Genomic DNA, 25,643 nt, shown 5'->3' with positions numbered 1-25,643 from the left:
TGTGAAAAAGGGAAATCGATTTAAAGCTAATTTAGAGAATAAGGAAAGTTAATAAAATAAGTCAATTAAGATATGTAATATAGATGGAACGCGGGTATGAAAGAAAACCATGCAGGCAATACCTGAATGGCTGAAAAAATGGGAAAATAATCCATGATGCCTTCTGCTAATAAAACCTTTTAAGGCACTTGGGTGGAGAAATGAGGCAGGGAAGATATTGATCAAGACGTTATCACAAGAACGTTACCTCTTTCCCCCTCTGTAACCACTGTTCTTCCCTTTTTGAGAAATTGGTAGGAGGGCACAGACAAGCGAGGCCGGACGCCCTAACGAGATCCTGTAACCCGGATTAACTGTGGCTTGGGGGGTTTGGGGAAAGGAAGGCACAATCCAAAGGCCCAGCTCTGGATACCGAAAGCCAACTCCCCAACTTCTCTCTCCCGTCGCGTTTAGGGCGATTCGGGCCTCTCTGATTTTTTTTGGATCACTGGGTCAATCAGTCAGCCAATGCCTCGGGAGAAGTTTAATTAAACTCAGATCACCGGCGCGAGCTGCCAAAGGCCTCCCAGCCCGCCCGCGCCCCGCCCCTGCCCGCGCCGTCCCCCCCCCTCCCCCCCCCCCCCCCACCCCGCACATCTGGTGAAAAGCTTCTCCCCAGCCCGGCCCGGCGGGGCCGCAGTCCGCGCATGCGCGTCGGCGGTGCGCCCAGCGCCCCGCGGCAGGCTCCGCTCCCAGAAGCGAGCGTTGCAAACTGTTGCATCAGACGGCAAGCAGCCGCCCGGCCGCCAGGGTTTCTAGGAAGATAGGAAGGGTTTGAGATCCTCTGTGGTCGAATGGGAGCGTTGGCTGTCACTCACGGTGTTTACACGCTGGTAACACAATCCCCTGAAACCTCAAGCTTGCGCCAGTCCGGGGAGGGCCTTAGCCACAGGTGAAATTCTCTGAACTCCGCCGCTTCTGCCCCCACCCCACCGCCCCAGGCTGGACCAAGTGAATTGGACTCGGTCTGCTTTATTAATGGCATGGGCCCTAAAGGAATGAGCTGGGTTTGATTTCTCTTCCCAAGTACAAGAATGCCCCTGAGGAATTTCTCACTCTGTGAAAGCGCAAAACTAATTTCCCCAGACAGGCGCTGTTGCCGGTTCCCAAAAGGGCTTGGAAAGATCCCAGCAGGAATGCTCAGTGGTTCCAAATCTCTTCACCCGAGCCGCTGGATATGCAGACACTGACCACCAAGAACTTCTTGGTAGGTGGACACACGTCCTTCCCAGACAGGCCTTCTTTTTAGAGTATCTCAGGCCCCCATGTTATGGAGATTTTGGAATCAGCCAGAGAATGCACAACCACGAACTCATACAGACACAGCACAAATGTAACAGTTCTCTAGATTCAAGTGGCTCTGCAACTCAGGTAAGGGAAAAGTTTTCCTCACTACTCTCCTTCATTCTTCTGGTCTCTGGGCCTCTGCCTTCCTCCAGGGGAGGGAAAATGATGCTGTAGCTAGCAGGGATGGGACAGTCTTGAGGGCTGGGATATTCAAAAAGAATGAATATAATTTGGAATCTACTCTCTACAGGGACTTCCAGGGACATAACCAGAATCCTACAGTTCAAACTCTCTCTCTCCTTTAAAAAAATTTTTTTTGGAATGGGTGACAACCAAGTCATTGAGAATTAATGGATGTTCCAAAAAGACAAAAACCAACAATGCACCTTAAGCATTCTGTCATAACTATGATGTTGACGTTGAAAATCGATTCCATTTGAATAATCTGGAAAGCTGAAACAAGGCTAGTGTTCTTCTTTCCCCTCATTATTATGAATCACTCAATCCCAAGATTCAATAACAAAATGACCTGAAAGACTCGTAGCATTATCCAACATATCCACCACTTGCCAGTCACTGTGGTTTGTTTAAGCCAAGATTTTCCTTTGAACAGTGGGGTATTATGGGACTATAGGATTTTTTCACTGTAATAGATGCTTCATAAATATGGCCCAAGCTATTAAGGTTGTCAACAATGATCATACGAACTGAAGGCATGACAATGAGGGAGGAGGTATGGACAAGTGGTAGAGCTGGAGCCTCTCCAGGCTCTGCCTCTGAGGGTATATGTCGGGACGCAGACCTTCTGCCAAATGGATGTCACCAAGGTGGTATCCTGAGGTCACAGGGTGTGGTCTCCTGGAGCTGCCAGGAGCTACCAGAATGTCAGATACGTCTGAGCAGTTGTCCCACTTGGAGAAGCAAGTCATTTACTATTGTGGGGCCTCTCCAGGCATGCAAGTTGTAGCCATGAGGTCAGGAGCCAGGTGGGAAGTGGAGAAAGTGAGCTCATGAGCTCATGTTGGGTTCTCTGCTGTACCAGTAGCACTTACATATAGTGGGTTCTCAATGCATGTTTGTAGAATGAATGCACAGAAAAAAATGAGGGAAGCAGCAGAGAGAGAGAAGGTCAAAGAAGCCCAAGAATTTTGCAACAGGCAGCCTGGGATGTCCAGGGCTTGTTTGTGTTGGGCATGGGGGAACCCTTCTAGTTCAAAGATAATAGGGCAAGAGAATCAGAACTGTGAAGTGACAGTCTCCTGAGGTCCCTTCTGCCTTGGTTTCCCTGTTTGGAAAAGCAGGGAAACCAAGCTGGTGATTCCAGAGCTGAGCAGTCATTCTGTTTAACCAAGCCTAGTGAAATCATCATCAATAACAATTGCCTCACCTTGACTGAATTCCCAGAGCAAACTTCTGGGAAAGTAAGGAGTCTGGGGGAAGGTGTGTGACTAAGATCCAGGGGACAGGAAAATCCCTTAGAAGCCACACTCTAAAACCATAAGCAAAGTGGTGGCCCAGATGGTTAGATGATGCAGACATAAGCCAAAAGTGTGATTCGTTTTCCACATTTCATGGGCACTCACCGATTCTAGGCACTATACCGAGCCCAAACCCAGACAAAGCTCCCGTTCTAAGGGCTTATGATCTAAGTTCCTTGTGGAAAGTCTGTCTTTCAAATGTTTAAAGCACCTCATTTAATCCTCATTTCCCCTTCAAGTCATGTACCTCCTTCCTGAGAAACCCACCAAGTTTGAAGTGTGTAGCTGGCCTTCCTTCTGTTTTTTGTGATTTATGTGCCAATTTAAAGGGTGGGGAGAGCCACATTAATTTAAAAATAAAACACAAATAGCCATATGAGTCTTGGTTAAAGTAAAAACCACAGAAGGCATTTTTTTTTCCTCTCATATTTTTCAGATTTTCCTAGAACCACCTTTATTTCCTCAGAGCCCAGTCATAGAAAGTGAGTGGGCCTCTCAGGATGCTTTTCCAAGCAAAAGTGAAAACCCTCATTCCTGTTCTCCTCTGCCTGCACTTTTAGCTTTTGTTTTTTTCTTTTTTTAGACACTTGAGTCCCAAACTGGGCTCACAAAGCAATCGAAGCCCCTAATTCACCTGTGTGTAGTATTGCTAAGCTCTCTTGGAGCAGATTTTGGTTTGCTGTTGCTTGGTTTGCATCTTACCTCTTCTGTTCAGTTGGATCAGCTGATGGGAACATGGCTTTATAGTTAGGTCTTCCTGGGGGTGCCTGGCTGGCTCAGTTGGTAGAGCATGTACCTCTTGATGTCAAGGTTGTGAGTTCAAGCCCCACATTGGCATGGAGCCTTACTCAAGTAAAACAAAAAAAAAATTTTGTTTTTAATAATAAAGTTAGATCCTCCTAGTGGATTCCCAGCATTGCTGTTGTGGCCTCTTTTATCAAAAGAATAAGGATGCACTCCTCTGGGCTGTAGTGAGGATTGAGGAGTCAAGACACAGGAAGGGCTCAGCACAAAACAAGCTCTCAAGACACTGTAGCTATTAAAAAATATAGATCCTTTCATCAATCTGCTCCTTCCTTAACCAAGCCCCTCCTCCTGTTTCGGAGAAGAAAATTAGTTATCTATTCCGAGATGGTTTATCTCCATTTTACCTCACCAAAGGGGCCAGGAGAAGGGGAGACAAAGCCGAGTATGACTTGCAAACACCTGAGGTTTTTAATGGAATGGGATCAGTGTTCTTGCCTTTCAGCGAGAGGTAACTAAATCAATGGCGCAGGGACTGGGGAAGACTTGAAAACCCATGGTGGGATGGCAGGACCACAGAAAACGGGGATTAGTCAGGAAAAGAGGGCCCTGGCTGAGATGAGGGGTCAGAGGGGTGCCAGACGCCAGGAAGAAGGGGTTCCCACTTGGGGCGTTCCGAGTCCAGGCATCTGCAGGCGGAGGCTGCAGGCCTCGGGGTCTGGTGACCGTGGGACCCGAGGCGCATGCGACAGCGCCCTCTGCCGGCCGCGCAGAGCAAGCCGCCAGCCCCGCCGCTCTGCAGGTGGGACCAGGGATCCCTCCCGCTGCCTCCGCCCCCGCTCCATCCCTTCTGAGGACCGCGCGGCCAGGTCCCGACCGGATTCCGGGAGACGCGTCCCTATCTGACGCCTGCGGGCTGAGCAGAGACGATGCTCCGAAACATCCGATTCACCCGGGGATCGGAGGCCGCGGGAACCCACCCATACCCCGCAGAGGCTGCGCCTCTTGGGACCCGGGGCCAAAGCCTGCTGGGCTGTCGGAGGTGGTTTGGAAGTGGCATCGCCTATGGCCAAGACCGCGGGTTCTGCGAACAGAGAGGAGCCCTGGGTTCGCTTTCTGCCGCATCCATTTTCCAGCTAGGTGACCTTGGGCAAGGTACTTAAATTTCCATGTGCCTTAATTTCCTCATCTTTAAGATGGAGAGATTGATCCCGACCTTATGGGTTGACATGAGGATTACATGGGATCAGACAGCCTGGGTTGGAATTTTGGCACTGACATCAGCTAGCTGTGTGCCTGGGGCAAATTACTTAACCTCTCTGTGCCCCAGTTTCCTTAAAATAGGGATAATAACGGTACTTACCTCCGAGGGTTGTTGCCTGCAAAGCGCTTAACACAGTGCCTGGCACAGAGTAAGCGCTCAATAAATGGTGGCTCTTATGGTTGTTGTCGTTATTACTGTTCTTAAGAGCGCTGAGCACAAGAGCAGAACTCTAGCGGGCTGCTATTATTAGTCTCTTTCTTGGGTCCGGCTATTTCTTTCCGGGCATTGTTAAAATCTTTTACCATGAGCTCGCGTCCTTATCAGTAGCCGAAGGACAGCCGGCCTTCCTGAGATTGGAAAATCGAGGTTCCCCTGGAGGAGGGCCAAGGACGCGACCGCGAGCTGCAAGGACCGGGACCTCCCCGGGGGACACCCGCGCCAAGCCGCCTCCGCCCGTGCCTCCATTAGCGCGCGTCAGAGCCGCAGTGACGTCGCCAGGTCCCGGCGGTGGGGAGGCGAGGCGCGGGGAGGCGCGGCCTGGGCACGCGGGGAGCCTGGGATGCCGGGGGTGGCCGGGGTGCAGGAGACGTCCGGGGCCGCGCGGTGCCCTGCTGTCCTCGGCCGCTGCGGCCGAGGCAGCCCTAGGAGCTGTGGGAAGTCCGCGGCTCTGGTCGCCTGTCCCCCGCCCCCCCCGCCCGCCCGCCCGCGCGCCCGCCCGCGCGCCCGCGCCTTGCGCTCTCGGGCTCCGCCTGCACCCCGCGGGGAGGCCGGCGAGGCCAACTCCGGGCCCGCCCAGCCCGCGCTGGGCTGGTCTCCCCGCGGCCGCTCAGCGTCTGCGCGGTCCTCCCCCCTCCCCCTCTTCTCTTCCCCCAGCCCGCCCCAGTCCCATTCCTTGTCGTTCCCCACCCCTCCCCCCCCACCCCCCCACCCCCCCACCCGAGACCTGCTCACTTTCGTCTTCCTCTGCCCTCCTTCTGGACCAACTCATTGGCTGTGAGTGGTCAGTAAACGCCCGCAGGAGGCGCCTCCTGCTCCCAGCTGGCGGGAGCCCTTGGCGCACCCATTCTGCTGCTCATAGGACAGTTCCACTTGGTGTGCCCTGCACGCACTTGCCCCTATTATTGTCCATGTTGGCGGTGGCCACCCAACCATCGTCCTAGATGTCTCGCCGTCCCTCCTAAATACTTCTTCGGGCACCCCTCACTTCTTCCAGGATGGATGGCTTTCTAGTTCCAGCCATCCTGGTTTAGGCTATTAGCATATTTCTCTCAAAGATCTCCTTGTCTGCACCCCAGCCTCCTTCAGATCCATCCTTCACACACTGTTAGAGCAAGCCACCTACACCCATGTCTGGCCATGCCTCTCTTGGCTTGAGGCTGCCCAGCCTGGGACCTCAAGCCTTCTGTCTTCATGGCCATTTCCTAACACCTCTGGAGCTAGTCCTGAGTGTATGACCTAGGCCGGACCATGCTGTGGAAGGTCCTCGGGGTCTTTTTGTTGCTGTTGGGCCCTCTTCAGGGAATTTGCACCTCACTCCCTCCTCCTCTTTCTCCAATTGGCTTCCTCTTACTCATTCTCCACAACTCAAGATATGAGTCATCTCTGACATGAATGCTTTCCCTGTTCTGCTATCTAGCTAAGAGAAGTCTCTCTGGGCCCCAGTGCTTTCCATCCTTGCTGCTTTCCTCATAGGGTAAAAACCTGACCTTCAAGATATCCTATGAGGCTCTGCATGGTCTGTGCACCCCCCCCACCCCCCCCCCCCCCGCCCCAACTCCAGCCCCCTTTCCCCTCTGCTCTGGCCACAGAACTGGGGGTCTCAGTTCCCAGTCTCTGTGCTCACCCTTCCACCCCAGGGTCTTTGCACAGCTTGTTTTCTCTGCCTGGTACACCTTTCTGCCCTTCCTCACCTATTCAGTTTTGGGTTGTCATCCTAAGTAAGCATCATGTCCGTTGAGACCCCTCCCCCAGCCCCACCTCCAATTCAATTCTCTGATAGATCAAAGCACATTAAAAAACTACAGAGAGTAATATCATTAACACCTATTTATTCTGCACCCATCCCATGCCCCTCCAGCCTTTGCCAAAGCTTAACGTTTGCCATGATTTCTTCAAATCTTTTTTTTTTTTAAGAACATAAAACATCATTCAATATAGAGCCCTCTGAACCCATGTCTGTCTCTCTCCTAAGGTAACCACTCTCCTGCACTGGGATGTGTCATATTCCTATACATGCTTTTGTATTTTTACTATATATGTTTGTGCCTATAAACACTTTATAGAGTTGTCTGGCATGTTTGCAAACTTTGGAGAAGTGGCATTATACTGACTGTATCATTGTGCAACTTGCTTTTTTCACTCAGCTCATGATTTCAAAATGCATTCACATTGATTCATGGAGTTCTAGATCATACATTTTCACTGCTCGTCAGGGTCCCATTGCATGAGTTCACCGCACTTTATTCACCCATCTTTTTCTGAAGGACGTTTAGCTCATTGTCACTTTCATGTTGTTAGAAACAATGCTACAATGAATGTTTGTTACACCTATCCCCTTGTGTGAAAGGGAGCCATCGGGTAGATACTTGTGTGTGAAATTGCTGGACTTGGGTCACGTGAATTGGCAGCTTTACTCAGCGCGGCTGAACGGTTTTTCAAAGTGGTTGTACCAATTTACACTTTGATAGCAATATGTAACTTGGAGTTCCCGTGCTTGGCATCCTCAACAACGCTTGGTAATGTCAGACTTTAAAAATTTTGCCAAGCTGATGGGTGTAAAATGGTATTTCGGTGCTTTAATTTGCAGCTCCCTGTTTACAAGAGAGACGAAGCATACTTTCCTTTGTTTATTGTTCATTTGCCGTTCATCTTTTAAAAACTGCCCTGGGTTTGACAATGCTTCTATTGCATTATCTCTTATTACGTGTGGGAACTCTTTATATGTTCTGGATACTAATCCTTTGTCAGGTTGTCGTCCATCTGGTGTCTTCTACTCCACTCAAGTACAGTTTAAATCTGTGTGATTATTTGATTAATGTCTGACTTTCCCACTAGACTATAAGTCCATGAGAAGAGGGACTATCCCCTGTGACTAGTGCAGTGTTTAAGACATAGCAGCAACTCAGTAAATACTTCTGGACTGAATTGCATTGACATTATTTGTCTTTTTATGTGCTTCTGCTCAGCCCTCACCCTCAACCATTCACGAGGCTATAAATTCCTTGAGAGCAGGAATCTGGCGCTATTTTCTTCATCTTCGTATCTCCATCTTTGTATCTATCAGAACCCAACACCTCTGGCACAGAGTATATACCCTGTCATTTTTGCTTAATTAATTTTATTTGAGCTTTGTCTTTCCTTTTTCCTCAACCTTTTATCTCCAAGCCCAGTTATATATTATCTATAAAATGAATGATTAATAAAAACTTCCTCAGGTGTTTGTGAAAATCCCATGGTATAATGTATGCCGGTAAGAAGAACAATGCTTAGCATACAGTTGGTGCTCAATAAGTGGTGACGTCCATTGCTCCCACAACAATCATTTGGGCGAATAAAGATACACTCTGTTTAATTTTAACAGACAGAATTCTTTCAGAGAGAGAATAAAAGTGAACTTCCTGAAGATCTGGTGAGCGTTTTTTTTTTTTTCCTTTATTGGCATTTGACCCATTATATAAGGCTCAGTCCCAACATGATCTCTGAAAAGCATCAAATATCATTCTTCTCCTTCTCTTTTATAAATTCCAGACATATCAAAGGCATATGAACCATACATAGAATTCAAACCTTTAAGTGGAAACATATAAAGGCCAATTTCACGTCTTTGGCCAGAAGTCAGAGAGCAGAAAGGAGGTCTGTCAATGATACCAGGGGTGGGATTTAGTGGCTGCAGTCAGGGACAAAAGGAGAATTCTTACATCTGTTTCCTACATCTGCCATTGATTGTGTGACCTTTGATCTATTTATAAAATGAAGACAATAATTCTTGCTTTTTCTGGACGTTGAAGTTCATTAATTACTCATTTAAAAATGCTTTGAGATCCTCAACATGAAAGGCAGTTTGGCTATATTTAAATAGTGCTCCCAAGAGGTAAATGACCCAGCAACATCTGCCCGTGCAACACAGGAATATGATCTCTATTTTACCGGAAAGTGAGGCCCGGGAAGGTGGATTTGTGTGCCTGAAGTTGTAAGCTGCCGACAGACGGAGGGTGGGGGGGACCCCCCTCCATCTCCGGCCCCAAGCTTGAAGGAACGAGAAATCTCAGGGCAGCCTTATTTGATCAAGATGTCATACTCCGCCGAGGCCCGTCATCTCTAGGGTTTCATCTCTGCCTGAGGAAAGCAGGTGTCTGCACTGGGCCGACTGCAACGTGAGCTCACCAGAGAGAACAATTAGAGCCACAGTGACCGCTGGCGGCGGCCTCTCCCCAGAAGGCCCCAAAGAACTTTGCTGAGGGATGTAACAGAAGAAGGTGGGCTGAATCCAGAAGGCAGTGTAGGCAGGGCCCCTGTGGAGCCTGACCTTCTCCTCAACCCTGAGGTCTGGGAGAGGGACCTGAAGGCCTGGAGAGGGCTGAGATCCCTGTCTGACAACTCCGTGTGGTAGCATCTGGGGGTTACGCGGCTCTTGGAACTGGCAGCGACACGTGGCAATGGTTTGAAGAGAGAGCCCTGGAACCAGAACACCGGGCTTTAAAATCCAGCTGCAAAACTTACCCACTGTGCGACTTGGCCACTAAACCTCTCGGAGCCTCAGCGCCTCACCCGTGGGTAGGAACTGATGACCGCACCCACAAACACCAAGCTGTCGGAATTGGTGGGAAGATCAAGAAAGAAAGAGCATGGGACACCACACCACTGAGGAATGGGTTAAGTCAATCCTTGTTAAGAAGATTAAAACACTAAAAACCCACTCTCTTAAAAGATTTTTTTCTCTCTAAAGGTCATATGTGTACATGATTTAAAAAACAAACAAACAAACAAACAAAAGCAACCCCAAACCAAAACAGCCTGAGAGAGAATGTGGTGAAAAATGAGCATCTCTGCCATTGGGACTTCTTGTCACCCATTTCCCCTCCCGTGGTGGCAATAAATGTTCAATAATGTTACCAGATTCTGGTGTATCTTTCCAGAGATAGCCTGTGCACATATGAAGATCTATGTGGATTTGAAACTGTGCCTCCTTTTGACACAGATAACATGCTGTCTACACTCTTCGTGTACTTTGCATTTTATTCCCCACTAGACAATGTTCCTTGAAATGAATTCCATATGAGTATGTAAAGAGGCACCTGTCTTTTTTCTTTTTTTACAGATTTTGTTTTTAAGGAATCTCTATACCCTACATGGGGCTCAAACTCACAACCCTGAGATCAAGAGTCGCATGCTCCACCGACTGGGCCAGCCAGGCGCCCCTGAGGCCGCTTTCTTTTTTTTTTTAATTTTTTTTTTCAACGTTTATTTATTTTTGGGACAGAGAGAGACAGAGCATGAACGGGGGAGGGGCAGAGAGAGAGAGGGAGACACAGAATCGGAAACAGGCTCCAGGCTCTGAGCCATCAGCCCAGAGCCCGACGCGGGGCTCGAACTCACGGACCGCGAGATCGTGACCTGGCCGAAGTCGGACGCTTAACCGACTGCGCCACCCAGGCGCCCTGAGGCCGCTTTCTTTTAAGCCTGCACAGTATTACACTGCATATATTTAGCTAGTTCTCTGCAGACAGACGTTTCGGTCTGTATTAGTTTCCTCTTGCTGCTGTAACAAATCACCACAAATTCGGTGGCTTAAAACAACAGAACTCTATTATCTTCCAGTTCTGTAGATCAGAAGCCTGAAATGGTTCTTGCTGGGCTAAGTTCAAGGTGTTGGTAGGATTACCTTCCCTCTGGAGACTTTAGGGAAGCATCAGTTTCCTTGCTCTTTCTAGCTTCTAGAGACCACTTGTATTCCTTGACTTGTGTCTCCTTCCTCCATGTTCAAAGCTAGCAACCGTAGGTTGAGTTTTTTCTCAAATCACCCGATTCTCACTCTCCTTTTCTGCTACGCTCCTTTGTTTCTGAGGACCCTTGTTATGATATTGAGCTAACTCAGGTAATCTCCCTATTTTAAGGTCAGCTGTTTAGCAATCTTAATTCCATCTGTAACTTTAATTCCCTTTGCCATGAGTATTCACAGGTTCTGGGGATTGGAATATGGAATTTTGGGGGGCTGTTAGTCTGTCTGCCACAAGGCTATTTCCTGTCTTTTGCCATTACAAACAGAACAGATGAATGTCTTGTATAAATGTCATTTCCTACCTGTGAGTATGTGTGTGAGATAAAGTCTGAGAAGTGGACTATCTGTGTAAAAGGACGTGTGTTTTAAAATTTTTTGGAAAGTATTGTCAAATTTCATTCCAAAGGGATTGTACCAACTTACATACCTACCACCAATGTATTTGTACAAGTTAAAAAAAAAAATTAGTAGCTTTTTTTTTTTTTTTTTTTTTTTTTTTTTTAGAGAAGTTTTAGGTTTACAGAAAAAATGGACGGGAAAGTAATGAGTTCCCACATCTCTCCCTCCCTCTCCCATAGTTTCCCCTCTTATCTACATGCTGTATTAATGTGGCGTATTTGTTATAATTGCTGAACCAATGCTGATACTTATTATCACACAAAGTCCATACTTTACATTAGGGTTCACTCTGTCCTACATTCTATGGGTTTGGATAAATGTATAATACAGGTATCCACACTGTAGTATCATACAAAGTAGTTTCACTGACCTAAAAACCCTCTGTGCTCCATCTGGTCGTCCTTCCCTCTCTTTTGCCCTCAACCCCTAGCAAACAGTGGTATTTTGACTGTCTCCATAGTTTTGCCTTTTCTAGGATGTCATATAATTGGAATCATAATCCTTTTCAGGTGGGCTTCTCTCACCTAGCAATATGCGTTTAAGATTCCTTCGTGTCTTTTTTGTGACTTGATGGTTCATTTCTTTTTATTGCTAAATAATATTCCATTGTATGGATATACCACAGGTTGTTTATCCATTCACTTATTGAAAGACATCTTGGTTGCTTCTGAGATTTGGCAATTATGAATAAAGTTGCTATACTTGAAGAATGCAGAGGTTAGGGGAACAGATCCCTGCACAGCTACAAATCTGAGTATAACTTTTGACTCCCTCAAAATTTAACTACTAATAGCCTGCTATTGATCTTATCGATAACATAGTCAGATTAACACATATTTTGTGTATGTATGATATGTGTATTTTTACAGTAAAGTAAGCTAGAGAAAAGAAAATGTTATTAAGAAAATGATATGGGGGCGCCTGGGTGGCTCAGTCGGTTGAGCATCTGACTTCAGCTCAGGTCATGATCTCGCGGTCCGTGAGTTTGAGCCCTGCGTCGGGCTCTGTGCTGACAGCTTGGAGCCTAGAGCCTGCTTCAGATTCTGTGTTTCTCTCTGACCCTCCCACACTCATGCTCTGTCTCTGTGTCTCTTTCCCTCTTTCAAAAATAAATTAAAAAAAAATTAAAAAGATTTTTAAATAAAGAAAAAATAAAAAGAAAATCATATGGGGGCACCTGGCTAGCATGGTCGGTGGAGCATGTGACTTTTGATCTGGGGGTTGTGAGTTAGAGCCCCACACTGGGTGTGGAAATTACTTAAAACTAAAGTCTTTAAAAAAAAAGAGAAAAAGAAAATCATATGGAAGAGAAAATACATTTACAGTACTGTACTATATTTATATTTAAAAAATCCACATCTAAGTGGACCCACGCAGTTCAAACCTGTATTGTCCAAGGGTCAACTGTAAACATCTATGTGCAGGTTTTTTTAAGTTTATTTTGCTATTCTGTGAGGGGGTCGGGAGGGACAGAGAGAGGGAGAGAGAGAGAATCCTAAGCAGGCTACACACTGTCAGCCCAGAGCCTGACACAGGGCTCAAACTCACGGACCATGAGACTATGACTTCAGCCAGAATCAAGAGTTGGATGCTTAACGGACTGAGCCACCCAGGCTCCCCTGTGCGCAGATTTTTGTATGGTTATAAATTTTCAATTGCATCACTTTTTACACATCTTTGAACATACAGTATTTTAGAAACCTTTTTCACCTTGGCTAATCTGATAGATGAAAAATGGTATCTAGTTGTTTTAATGTACATTCCTTTAATTAAGAGTGAAATTTGACATCATTTCGTATTTACCCTTTTATTTCTGGAAATGGTGTGTTCATGTTTGTTTTTCTATTGGGTTGTTTTTTCTTAGTGATACAAACAAATTTTTTATATAAAAAGGAAAATTGGAAACGTGTTATATTTTTACAAATATTATGTCCAGCTTATTGTTTTGTCTTTTGTTTTTTTTTTTTTTTTTCCATGTAGAAATTTAGAACTTGTTTAAGTCAATGTACACCTTTTCTTTCTTAAGGGCCTTTGTGTTTGTGTCTTACCTTTCCTACTCTGAGATTAAAAAAGAAATCCTCAGTTTACTTCTAATGTTTATTTATTTTTAAAAATTTTTATGTTTTATTTTATATTTGAGAGAGAGAGAGAGAGCATGAGCAGGGAGGGGCAGAGGGACGGAGACAGAAGCTGAAGCAGGCTCCAGGCTCTGAGCTGTCAGCACAGAGCGCGATGCGGGGCTTGAACTAACGAGCAGTGAGATCATAACTTGAGCCGAAGTTGGACACTTAACCGACTGAGTCACCCAGGCACCCCTACTTATGTTTTTATGGATTTCCTTTTGACGTTTAAGTCTTTGATACATCAGGATATATTTAGGTGAAAGGAGCAAGGTGGGGTTCCAAATGCTGCTCTTCCCCCATTGTTAACCTATCGAGGAATGTTGGTCCAGTATCATTTTCCAGATAATCCATCTTTCCTCTTTTTGGAAGTGCCACCTTGATTATATACTAAATTCTCGTAGGTAATTGTGTTTATTCCGGTCTTTTGAGCTGTTTTGCTTACCAAAGTTTTACATTGTGTTTTTTATTTTATTTAAAAATTTTTTTAATGTTTATTTTTGAGAGAGAGAGAGAGAGAGAGATAGGGAAGGGGCAGAGAGAGAGAGGAAGGCACAGAATCTGAAGCAGGCTCCAGGCTCCGAGCTGTCAGCACAGAGCCCAATGTGGGGCTCGAACGCATGAAGTGTGAGATCATGACCTGAGCTGAAGTCAGATGCTTAACCAACTGAGCCACCCAGGTGCCCCTTACAGCATGGTTTTTAAAACAACAGCTTTATTGCGATATAATTCACATGTGATAAAATTCACCCTTTTAGTGAATTCAGTTTTTTGCTAGCTTCAGAGTTGTGTAACCATCACTGCTATCTAATTCCACAACATTTTCATCACCCCATAGAGAAACCCTGTATCTGTTAGCAGTCATTCTCCACCTTTTCCTGCCCCCAGCTCCTGGCAATCACTGATCTACTTTTGGTTTTGATGGATTTGACTATTTTAGACATGTCACATCAATAGAATCATACGGTTTGTGGCATTTTATGGCTGACTTCTTTCTTAGCATGATTCTCAGGGTTCATCCATGTTGTAGCATGTGTCATTATTTCTTTCTTTTTTTTTTTTTTTTTTAGTATTTCTTTCCTTTGTATTGCTGTATAGTATTCCATTGTGTGTCTAATACCACATTTTATTTATCCATTCATCTATTGACGTACATTTGGATTGTTTCCATTTTTTGGCTATTATGAATAATGCTGGTATAAACATTTGTGTTCAGATTATTGGCTATTATGAATAATGCTGGTATAAACATTTGTGTTCAGATTTTTGCGTAGACGTATGTTTTCAATTCTCTTGAGTACGTATATGTAGCAGTGGAGTTCCTGGGTCATATGATAACTCTATGTTGACCTTTTTGAAGAGCTGTCAGACTGTTTTCCACAGTGGCTGCGGCATTTTACATTCTTTCCTAACAGCAGTGTATGTGGATTCCAATTTTGGCACATCCTCACCTTGTTAACGTTTACCTTTTTGATTAGAGCCGTCCTCGTGGGTATAAACTGGTATCTGATTGTGGTTTTGATTTTCATTTCCCTAATGACTAATGATGTAGAGCATCTTTTCCTGTGCTTATTAACCATTTGTATAGCTTGTTTAGATAAATGTCCATTCAAATTCTTTGCCCATTTAAAATTAGATTATTTATCCTTTTTGTTTTTTGTTTTTTGCAGTCGTAAGAGCTCTTTATATGTCCTGGATACTAGTCCCTTATGAGATATATGATTTGTAAATATTGTCTCCCATTCTCTGAGCTGTATTTTCACTTTTTTAAAGTTTTAAAATTATTTAATTAATTACTTATTTTTTTGAGAGTGCCTGAGCAGGAGAGGGGCAGACAAAGAGGGAGACAGAGAATCCATGCAGGCTCTGTGCTGTCAGTACAGAGCCCAGCTCAGTGCTCAGATGCATGAACAGTGAGATCATGACCTGAGCTGAAACCAAGAGTTGGATGCTTAACCGACTGAGCCACCCGGGTGCTCCTATATTTTTCACTTTTTTAATGGTGTCCTGTGAAACACAAACTTTCTGAACTTCGTGGGTTTTTTAATGTCTTTAATTCTGATGAAGTCAAATTTATCTATTTTTTCCTTTTCTTTGTGGTTTCCGTGTAGTATCTAAGAAACTATGTTACGTTTTAGTGTCTGGTAACAAAGTCTACCCTCACTGCCCTCCCCCACACACTCTCCAGGCTGGTCATGCATGTTTATGCATGGTCTTGCATGTTTATGTTTCCACGTGAACTCTAGAATCGGCCCATCTTATTCCAAAAGCAATTCTTTTTTGTGTATTTTAAACATTGGAATCACTGTAAATATAATGACTTGTGAGAACTGACATCTTTACAATAGCACATCTTCCTATTCAAAAGCAGGATATATGTTTACATTTATTCAGATGATTAAGTCTAGTATTCTAAAGCTTTCTTATAGATTTAGCACATTTGTAATGTGTTTTTGTTGTGGCCCATGTGAATGGAATCTCGTTTTATTTTATTTATTTATTTATTTATTTATTTATTTATTTATTTAATATTTATTTATTAGAGAGAGAGAGAGAGAGCACAAGCTGGGGAGGGGCACAGAGAGAAAGAGGGGGACAGAGGATCCAAAGTGGGCTCCTTGCTCACAGCAGAGAGCCCGATGCGGGGCTTGAACTCAGGAACTGTGATATCGTGACCTGAGCCAAAGTCACAGGCTCTTTTTTATTTTTTAATTAGTTGATGATTGCATCCTTGCTCACAGCAGAGAGCGTGATGTGGGGCTTGAACTCAGGAACTGTGATATCGTGACCTGAGCCAAAGTCACCCCTCTTTTTGTATTTTTTAATTAGTTGATGATTGCATATAAGAAAGCTACTCACAGGGTGCCTGGGTGGCTCAGTCAGTTAAGTGTCAGACTCTTGATTTCTGCTCAGGTTGTGATCTCACTGTTAGGGAGTTCAAGCCCCACATCAGGCTCTTTGCTGGCAGTGTATACAGCCTGCTTGGAATTCTCTCTCTCTCTGCCCTTCCCCAGCTTGTGTGTGCTTTCTCTCTCTCTCTCAAAAATAAATAAACTTTAAAAAAAAGCTACTCACTTTTGTTTATCATATAATCAGTTTATCTTATTGTATTGATATGAAATAATTTTATTGATAATTCTTGAGTGAGTTATCTTGCATTTTCTAGATTTACAGCCATACCATCTAAAAATAATGATAATTTTACTTTGTTCTTTCCTGTTTTTATACTTCTTGGGTTTTTTTTTTTTTTCCCCTGTTGTATAATTGCACAGGCCAGTACTTCCAGAACAATGTTAAATAATGATGGTGTTAGTGGAAATCTTTCTTTTGCTCCTGACTCTTAGGGAGATGTTTGCCGTGTTTACAGATTTGCAGAGGCAGCTTTCCAACATCTTTCTTTTCTTTTATTGTGTCCTTTTTGTCAGGCTTCATGCACTGTTATGTTGGCTTCATAAAAAGAATTTGGAAGTTTTCCTGCTTTCTCTTTGCTCTGGAACAATTTAAATAGCAGGTAGAATTCACCCATGAAACCATCTGGACCTGACACTTTTTTGGGGTATAGCTCTTTGAAAACATTCTCAATGTCTTCTGTGGTATTTAATAGGTTTCAGGTTTTCTCTCTCTTTCTTTCTTTCTTTCTTTCTTTCTTTCTTTCTTTCTTTCTTTCTTTCTTTCTTTCTTTCTTTCTTGACTGTATCTTTAAAAGTTCTCTGGAATTAGCTGTAATATTTTCTATTTTCCTAGAAAATCATCTATTCTATGCAGGGTTTAACCATTTTTGCTTTAGGTTCACCCAGGTGAGTGCTTAGGATTCTTTTAGTTCATTTAGTGTCTATGGTGATTTCTCAATTCTCATTTCTTATTTTGTGTATTTGATCTTGAAAAAGTGGGTGGGAGGTCTTTTCCTGCAGGACTGTCTGTTTCTACGGCCAGTCTGAGGCTGAGGGTTCCCAATTATGAAATCCCCCGCCCTCCAGCTGGTGTGATTCTGTTCAAGATGGCATAAGACCAATATTTCTTCCTTTACCTGGCTTTAGCTGTGATGGATTGTTTGCCATGTGCCAGGCACCATGCTAAGCTTTTTACTTTTGTTTTCTTGTTGAATTCTCACACCATCTCAAGAGATCGGCGGAACTGCGTTTTTCCTATTTTACCAACAAGGAAAAAGAGACTGAGTGAGAGTCAGTAACTTACCCAAGGTCCCATAGCTAGTAGCTGGCAAAGCTGGGATTCTGACCAGGTCTGTCTGTGTCAGGAGCCATCGGAAGTCCTGGGCTCCCGCCCCACCCCACCGCCATTCTGCACTTGCCTTTCCCCTTGCCTGGGATATCAGCAGCATGGGACTGCCCCAAGGTAGTGGACTTCTAACTTAGGCCCATGTTTTCTGCACTTCTGGTGTGCCTCATAGTGTGAACCCTTTCCATGTCTTAGATATGTATATTTTCAAATTTATGTATTTATTTTGAGAGAGACAGAGCGTGAGTAGGGGAGGGGCAGAGAGAGAGAGAGAGAGAGAGAGAGGGAGAGGGAGAAACCTAGGCAGGCTCTGCATGGTGAGGTCAGTGCACAGAACCTGACACAGGGCTTGAACCCACGAAACCATGAAATCATGACCTGAGCGGAAGTCGAGAGTCAGACGCTTAACCGACTGGGCCACCCTGGTGCCCCAATATGTTTTGAGGACTTGCTCTGTGCTAGCCACAGTGCTAGGTGCTGGGAAAACAGCTGTCAGGTGTCAGGCTTATAATCTAGTGGGGAAGGAGCTATGTCACCAGTTGAATGAAGATGCTCATTTAAATAGCTTTTCCACCCTCCCGCCCCCCAAAACCCGGTCATCAAATCATAGTGCCTTGAGGGACAATTGTAGAGAGAGCCCTGGACTGGTTTGGATCACAGATGTCTGGCCCTTAATAGCTTTGTGACCAAGACTTGCCACTTTGTTCCTCTGAGCCTCCGTTCCACATCTCTAAGACATGGATAACATCACACATTTTTCGCATGGTAGGCATACATCTTTTGGTTGATGGGTGTCTCTCAAGGATGCTTGACAGTGTTGTTCCATTTTTTTCTCTCTTATTGTAACATAAAATAATAGCGTGTCCTATGGCTGGTCTTAGATTTGATCCCATACGACCCATATGACACATGGTTGTTGTAAGAGGGACGTGGCATAAAAGAAAGAGGAAAGTCCTGTGTAAATTTCAGTTAAATAGTGCAGAAAGCATGGGTTGGGATTCTCATCCAGAGTCGGCCACCACTGCCTTGCTGAGTCACTGTGAGTGGGTTTTACCTGGACTGTGTGGTCCCTCAGATTGATTTCCTTCGCTGGTCTTCCTCCTCAACAAAATAAGAGATTTATTTAATTTATTAATTCAGCCAACATCTCCTGAGCACATTTTCTAGGCCAGGCACAGTGCCCCTGGGCCACGGGAGTGCCTGGCTCAGCAGCATGCCGACAGGGAGCAAGATTTTCCTTGGGAGCAGTGCTATGACAAAAGTAGAGACAAGAAGGGTGAGCTGGTCTCATGGGGTTTTTCCAGCTTTGAATTCTGTTCTTCTGGAAGTAGGAGGGCCGGATAGGGCAGGTGCGTGTGGAGAGGCCATATGGTTATAGGGGCTAATACACAGGCTTTGGGGTCGGACAGTCTTGGGCCAGCACTTTCTAGCTGTGTGACCTTGGGGCAATGAGTTAGCCAGGCTCAGCCTTAGGAACCTTACCGTAAAATGAGAGTGAGAATAGTCTCCATCTCATAGGATTGTCATGAGTATTGAATGAAATACGTAAATCACTTAGCTCAGCACGGAGTAATAATAAACAACTAATGAATGGTAGCCTTCCTTTCTTCCTCTTTAAAATATTTTCTTCCTCTTCCTCCCTCATTCTTCCTTTTCTGCCTCACCCTCCTTCTCTTCTCCTTCCCCAGTTTACTTTCTGTACTTGAGAAGCAAAAATCTATTTGTGCAGGAATCCCTTGTCCAAAATTTCCTACTTTCTATCTGGAGGTTGGCACAGAAAAAACAACTCTGGTGGATAAATTGGCCTTTCCTGCTGCTGGTCTTTGCAGTGGCTCCTGTCCTTGCTGACAGTTTCTAACATCTGTCTGTCATGACTGCCCACTGGCCGAGGGGACTCAGCCAGGGCATTTTCCTCAGCGAGGCAGGAGAGACACAGAACTCAAGGCCTAGGTACTTTTTCAGGGCCTAGGAAAAAGTTTGAAATCCAAAAAAAGTTATTGGCTCCAAAATGTGAAAAGGAAACTGTAAAATCAAGAAATGTTTAATTAAAAACCTATTAAATGTAACAGCATGTTAACATCATTGATTGTTGAAATTTACTGTTTCTTTATGTTTGAAAACAATTTGCAGGTTGGATTTTTCTCACTTTGCAAGAGTTCCCAAATATGTACAATAGTTACTGAGAAATTATAGCCAATTATGAATTAAGTGAGTTGTTCACCAGTTGTAATTAAATGAGTATGTTTAGCCAGATTCAGTAGCAAAAGTTATAAAAGGCCCCTTCAAAAATTTTGTAGTTAAAATTGTTCTTATGGAATATGTTAAAGTGTTTTAAACAATGTAAGGCCTCTCTAGGGCCTAGGAAAGTCTTTAAAATGCTTATGCTGTACTTGGGAGGCCATTAACCCTCTTTTTAGTTGTTTCCCTCCTAGGATAGCTGATTTCTCTAGCCCTTTGCCAGACATCTAGTATTTAGAATTTGTGATAATTTTTGAAAATATTCATAGTAATAATAAAAGATTTCAGGACATTAAACTATAGATCAGTTTGGTCTCAAGTAGTTTAAAAAATTCATACGTACATTAACAAAAAACACTAGAAAGAAATATACTAGAATGTTAATAGACTCTCTTGGTAGAACAACATGCATAATTATCTTTTCTTTTTTATAGTTTTCAGACTTTCCAAATTTTCTACAATGAAAATGCATTACAATCAGAAAAACAATTTTGGTAGTTAAAAAATTTTTTTCTTACTACAAAAGTAATTTATGCTCATTATAGAAAAATCACAAAATACATATAAGCATAAGGAAGGAAAAGAAACATGCAAATTCCACCCACCCAGAGACAACCACTGGGTCCTTCCAGACCTTTTTTATGCATACATAAACATTTATATTTTTGTCACAAAATGGGATCATTCTGTACATAGTACTGTTTTGAAACCTGCTTCTTTCCCTCACAATGTATATTGAGAACATTTTTTTTAATGTCAACAGTACATTTCTGTAAGATGATTTTAATGGCAGCAAACCACATTTTGAGGATTAACCATAATTTACATAACCTCTAATTATTAGACATGTATATTGCTTCCAAATTTTCTCTATTACAAAGAATACTGTAAAGAAAATATTTTAAAGCATCTAAGAAGTCTTTATTTTCATAAGGAAATCATGGAACACTACCCCACAGACATTTATTTTTGAATGATGCCAGGCTAAGGATCCAAAGGAGTTTGAGCAGTGATTCGTGCTCTGGAGGAGTCCCCAGTTCAGGGGGAGACAGTGGCGGGAGTCATGAACTCTCCCTGAGAAGACCAGGGAGGATGACTTCTCTGGAAGGATGGCATTGAGCCTGGGACTTGTGGATTGGGTAGGAGTTCACCAGGCACCCACCAGGGTGGGGTGAACAGGGAGACCTTTATAGGCACAGACAACAGTTCAGGAGAAAATGGGAAGGTAGCCTTTAATTTAGAGCCCGTGTGATGTACTGGGTACTTTTACATACGTTTTCTCATGGAATCCTCACATCAACTTTGCAAAGGAACCATTATCATTCTTATTTCCCAGCCAAAGAAAGTGAGGGTATGTGTTTGTTTCCAGAGGGAGAGCCAGGATTTAGACGTGGGCTCACTTTAAAGTCCAAGCTCTTTCTTTCTTCCTTTCTTCTCTTTTTCCTGATGGTAGCCGAGGCAGTTCTGTGCTCCCAGGGAAGGTAGGAAAAGGCCTACTTCGTTTTCTTTTCATGTGACTTTTCTTGGTAGCAAACATCCCAGCTATTTTAAGTCCTGCGCTATCCCTGCCACATAGAAGGACTTAAGTCCCAGTGCTCTTTGGTCTCTAATCCTTACAGAGTTTGAAAGAGAGGGGGGAGCATCCAGCCGCCATCTTGGGTGCTGTCCTTTGCCACCCCTTGAGTGAGCCCATCTCTTCACTGTACCTCATTTGTCTTGGTGGGGAGACACAAAGTTAAGTTCAGAGGGGCATGTTTTAGGAATGGTGAGACATTAAGTGGGGAATGAGCATGGGGAAGGGGGTGGGGAGAAGTGGAAGCTGAGGGCCAGGGAGGTGAGCTAGACAGGTGGACCATGCTAAGGCCTATGTTCCTGACGTTCCATGCTAAGGGACTGACATGGTCAAATGGCTCCTTAGAAGAAGAATCAGACTGCTCTGGAAAGGATAGTTTGTCCTAGAGAGATACAGGTGTTGGAGAAAACACGATATGGACCCAAAATAATAATAGCTAACATTTTTTGACTGCTAGGCACTGTTCTATGCATTTAAAATATTCTTAATCCTTATGGGGTAAGTGCTATTATTTATCCTTGTTTTCCAGGTGAGAAAATTGAAGCACAGAGAAGTTAAGTAACTTGTCCAAAGGCACAGAGTAAGTGGAAAAGCTGAGATTTAGACTAAGGCAGCCTATTCTTAACCTTCCATCTCGCATAGCTGTTGCGGAGCTGAATGAAGCAACCTGTTAGCTCCGCTTACAGGGGGCCTGTAAGTCTCATCATCAGCTCAGACTTGAACTTGTGAAACGTAGTGCACTGTCAATAAATGGGATTTGTTAATATTTATTATGATATTATAGTTATGTGTAATATATTTCATGTATACTACTAGAATTACAATATTAATTGCATTAATGATTCACTGTGGAAGAGATGAATATGAACTAAAATGGCAGCACAGGAGTGGAGAGGAAGAAATGTTTCTGAAGTAGAATTGGTGATACGACGTGGGGTGAGGAGTGGAAGGGGAGGATTCTGGGTAGGTGACTCGGTTTCCAGGTTGGACAGCAGGAAGCGTTTGGGGTCAGTAATGAGGGCTGGCCTGGGGGGGTTGTGGAAGAGAGTTATGCTTGGGCCATATTCATTTGAGGGGGTCCATGGGCCTTAACCTTGGCCCTGAAGAGCTCCTCTTGTGAGAATCTTATAGTTTATTCTTCTGATTTAGATAGCAAAACTAACAGGTTTACAAACTTCTCACATGCTAATTAAAAAACTAATTAAAACCCATCAGTTCTAAAAGGCATATGGTTTATTTAAGGTTGATCCAAGCTCGATGTTTGGTTAAACAGTGTTTTAATAAATCATAAAACGAATTGACTTTAATGATACGAGTATGGTTTTCCAATTTACTGGATATGCTTCACATTTGTTTTTTTTTCCCATTTGAAAGACATTAAATGATACTTATGAATGTTCTTCTCTGCCTTTAAACCTGATAGATAGAGAGATAGATAGACCAGACCGAAGATTTTACTTTTTGTGTGCTGTTTATAAAACAAACAAACACACTTAAGAAAGACATTAAATGAGATAGTGTAGATAAAAATTCCTACTATCTCACGATCATTTTAAAATTAGTTTCCTTGGGGTGCCAGGGTGGCCTGGTTGGTTAAGCTTCTGACTTCGCCTCAGGTCATGATCTCATGGATTGTGGGTTCGGGTCAGGCTCTGTGCTGACAGCTCAGAGCCTGGAGCCTGCTTCAGAATCTGTGTCTCCCTCTCTCTGTGCCCCACCCCTGCTCACTCTCTGCTTCTCTCTGTCTCTCAAAAATAAATAAACGTTGAAAAAAACTTAAAAAAATATTAAAATTAGTTTTCTTTTCCTTGAACCCCTCAGCAACTCCGTGGGGTAGGTGTGGTCTTTACCCCCATTTTACAGAAGAGGTAACAGGCACAATCAAGAGAAGTGAAGGGACACATACAAGATGGCTTTGCAAAGAAGTTGAAAAGTCAGAACCCATACCTAGGTCTCCTCCACTGTTGCTGTATAATAAATTATCCCCACATGTAGCAGCTTAGAACACTAAATATGTATTATCGCCCAAAGCTGGTAAAGGTCGGAGTCTGTGAATGGCTTAGCTCGGTGGTCTGGCTCAGGGTTTCTCAGGAGGTTGCTCTCAGGCCCCTGCCAGGGACTGCAGTCTCCAGGGCAGGAGGTGCCGTCTCCAAGCTCACTCAAGGGGCTTTTGGCCAGAGGCTTTGGCTCCTTGGCAAGTGGACCTTTCTGTGGGGTTGCTCAGGACACAGTTAGGGTTAGACCTGGGAAAGAAAAAGAAAGGTCAAGGGAGGGGGAGGGGCGAGGGTGGGGAGGGGCAACAACTAAGTTGGAAGTCATAACCTCATCTCCGTAATAACATCCCATCAGTTCTGCCACATTCTACTCCTTAAGAGTGAGTCACCAGGCCAGCCTACACTCCAGGGCAGGGGAGTGCACACGAGTGTGGGCGCCAGGAGGCAGGGAACCCCAGGGGCCACGTTGGAGGCTGCCTACCACAGGCACCTTTTCCACTCCATGATATCATATCTTGTCATCTTTGCAGCTACTCCCAAAAGGAGTACTTTATGAACTTCCTGAAGTTGCAATGTGGCCAGTTTGGGGGGACTTATATTTTCTGTAGACAGACAATAGCATTGAACTACTTAGCAAACCAGGAAGTGGAAAGTGGTTATAAAGGAATCCAATTACTTTCATTGCCAAGGCAGTGTAAAATGCAACATGTAAAAATGGACTTAATTGGTGAAAAATTAATTAGACGATTAAACTTATTTCTGCTTAAATACATTTAGGTGTTAATTGGTAATTTGACTTGAGGTTTATTTTAAGGTGGATTTGTTATCCTGACTCTGTCCTTTAAGAAATGATCTCAGTTTAATATGCCAGGAGCACTCCCGGTCTTGCTAAGAAACAATGTCTAGTTCATTGTCATGGTTCTTCTCCAGATGGGACCGATCAGGGTCAGATTGGCCCGGAGAGCAAAAAGGCATTTGCTTTGGAAGCCCCATCAAGAGGAAAATCTTTCTATTGCCTGAGGGGCTTTTCTGGGAAGGTTGAGCGGTAGTGGGAATGGCGTAGGATTACAAGTGGAAAATAGAGGGACTCCTTAGATTTCTCTACTCTGTGACTTTGGGTGAGTTACTTATGCTGTCTGAGTTTCGTTTTCTACATCTGTAAAATGAGGTGGTGAGAGTACATAATGTCTGAGGTCACTTCACCCATAAAATTCTATGATTGTCAAGTACAGTGCTCTCACTACAGGAGGGAAACTCTGCAAGGGTTTTCTTTTCCTTAAAAAAAAAAAGAAGAAGAAGAAGAATTCTTAGCCTTATCAGGTTTGCAAGAATTTGTTTCACAGGGTATCTTATGCTCTGGTTAAACACACTGGGTTGAATACATGTTTACTTGCAAGTTCTCTTAAAATTCCATTTAAATGGACAAGGAGGGGCGCCTGGGTGGCGCAGTCGGTTAAGCGTCCGACTTCAGCCAGGTCACGATCTCGCGGTCCGTGAGTTTGAGCCCCGCGTCAGGCTCTGGGCTGATGGCTCAGAGCCTGGAGCCTGTTTCCGATTCTGTGTCTCCCTCTCTCTCTGCCCCTCCCCCGTTCATGCTCTGTCTCTCTCTGTCCCAAAAATAAAATAAACGTTGAAAAAAAATTTTTTTCAAATGGACAAGGAGAATGGGCAAAGAGACATCAGTGGACAAGAGAAAGGATGGTAGGAGCAGGTACTCAAACCCTGCAGGGAAGAATGCCCACAAGAAGTCAAAAAGCTTGCCTAACAGAATCCCAGAAAGGCCCAGGCATTTCAGGGAGTCACAGAAGGAGGAGTGAGGGTGAAACTTAGTGATGAATTAAATTCGGTAGGAATGGGTGAATGAACGGTGACATCCCCTTCGCTCCACCCCCTACCCCCACCTCTTCCCTCTCTCACCACCTCCAGGCAGGAGACTGGAAGATTCTTCTCTGGAAAAACTAAGCAATCCCAGAGGAAGGAGCTGCCCCGTGAAAAAGCTAGTGTGCCACCGGAACACCTAACAGTGAACTCCACCAGTTGACAAGCCCCAAGTCACACACACAGAGCCCTCCATCAGCCTGTAGTGCCTCCCTCTCAGTGTAGATCCTCAGCCAAAGATCACCAGGCATGTGAACAAAGCTTCCTGACAAGGAAGATGTCAGGAATTTTCTTCAGGTAAATGAGGCAATGCTCATTCAGATTTCTGCTCAAATGTCACTTCATCAGAGAGACTTCCCCTGGACAGAACCTTCCACTACTCTCTACCCCTCACT

At 44.2% G+C, this 25,643-nt stretch overlaps 2 long non-coding RNA genes across 2 annotated transcripts in view; one reads left to right on the top strand and one right to left on the bottom strand.

Annotated features, from left to right (window-relative positions):
• Positions 1-636: 636 nt before the first annotated feature.
• Positions 637-5,528, bottom strand: LOC123602267. Its single transcript, XR_006714431.1, has 3 exons — positions 4,912-5,528; positions 3,507-3,651; positions 637-794 (listed from the first exon to the last, which is right to left on the bottom strand). It is a non-coding gene; the product is annotated as an uncharacterized LOC123602267 (long non-coding RNA).
• LOC123602265 overlaps positions 778-25,643 on the top strand; it is a 44,121-nt gene continuing 19,255 nt past the window's right edge. Inside the window, exon 1 of the long non-coding RNA XR_006714429.1 lies at positions 778-1,410. This is a non-coding gene — a long non-coding RNA (uncharacterized LOC123602265). The remainder of the gene's footprint in view (positions 1,411-25,643) is intronic.

This window comes from Leopardus geoffroyi, chromosome D1 (assembly GCF_018350155.1).
Source record: "Leopardus geoffroyi isolate Oge1 chromosome D1, O.geoffroyi_Oge1_pat1.0, whole genome shotgun sequence".
Classification (NCBI taxonomy): Eukaryota; Metazoa; Chordata; class Mammalia; order Carnivora; family Felidae; genus Leopardus; species Leopardus geoffroyi.
The sequence above is the reverse complement of the archived record's forward strand: the minus strand, read 5'-3'. Positions and strand labels throughout refer to the sequence as shown.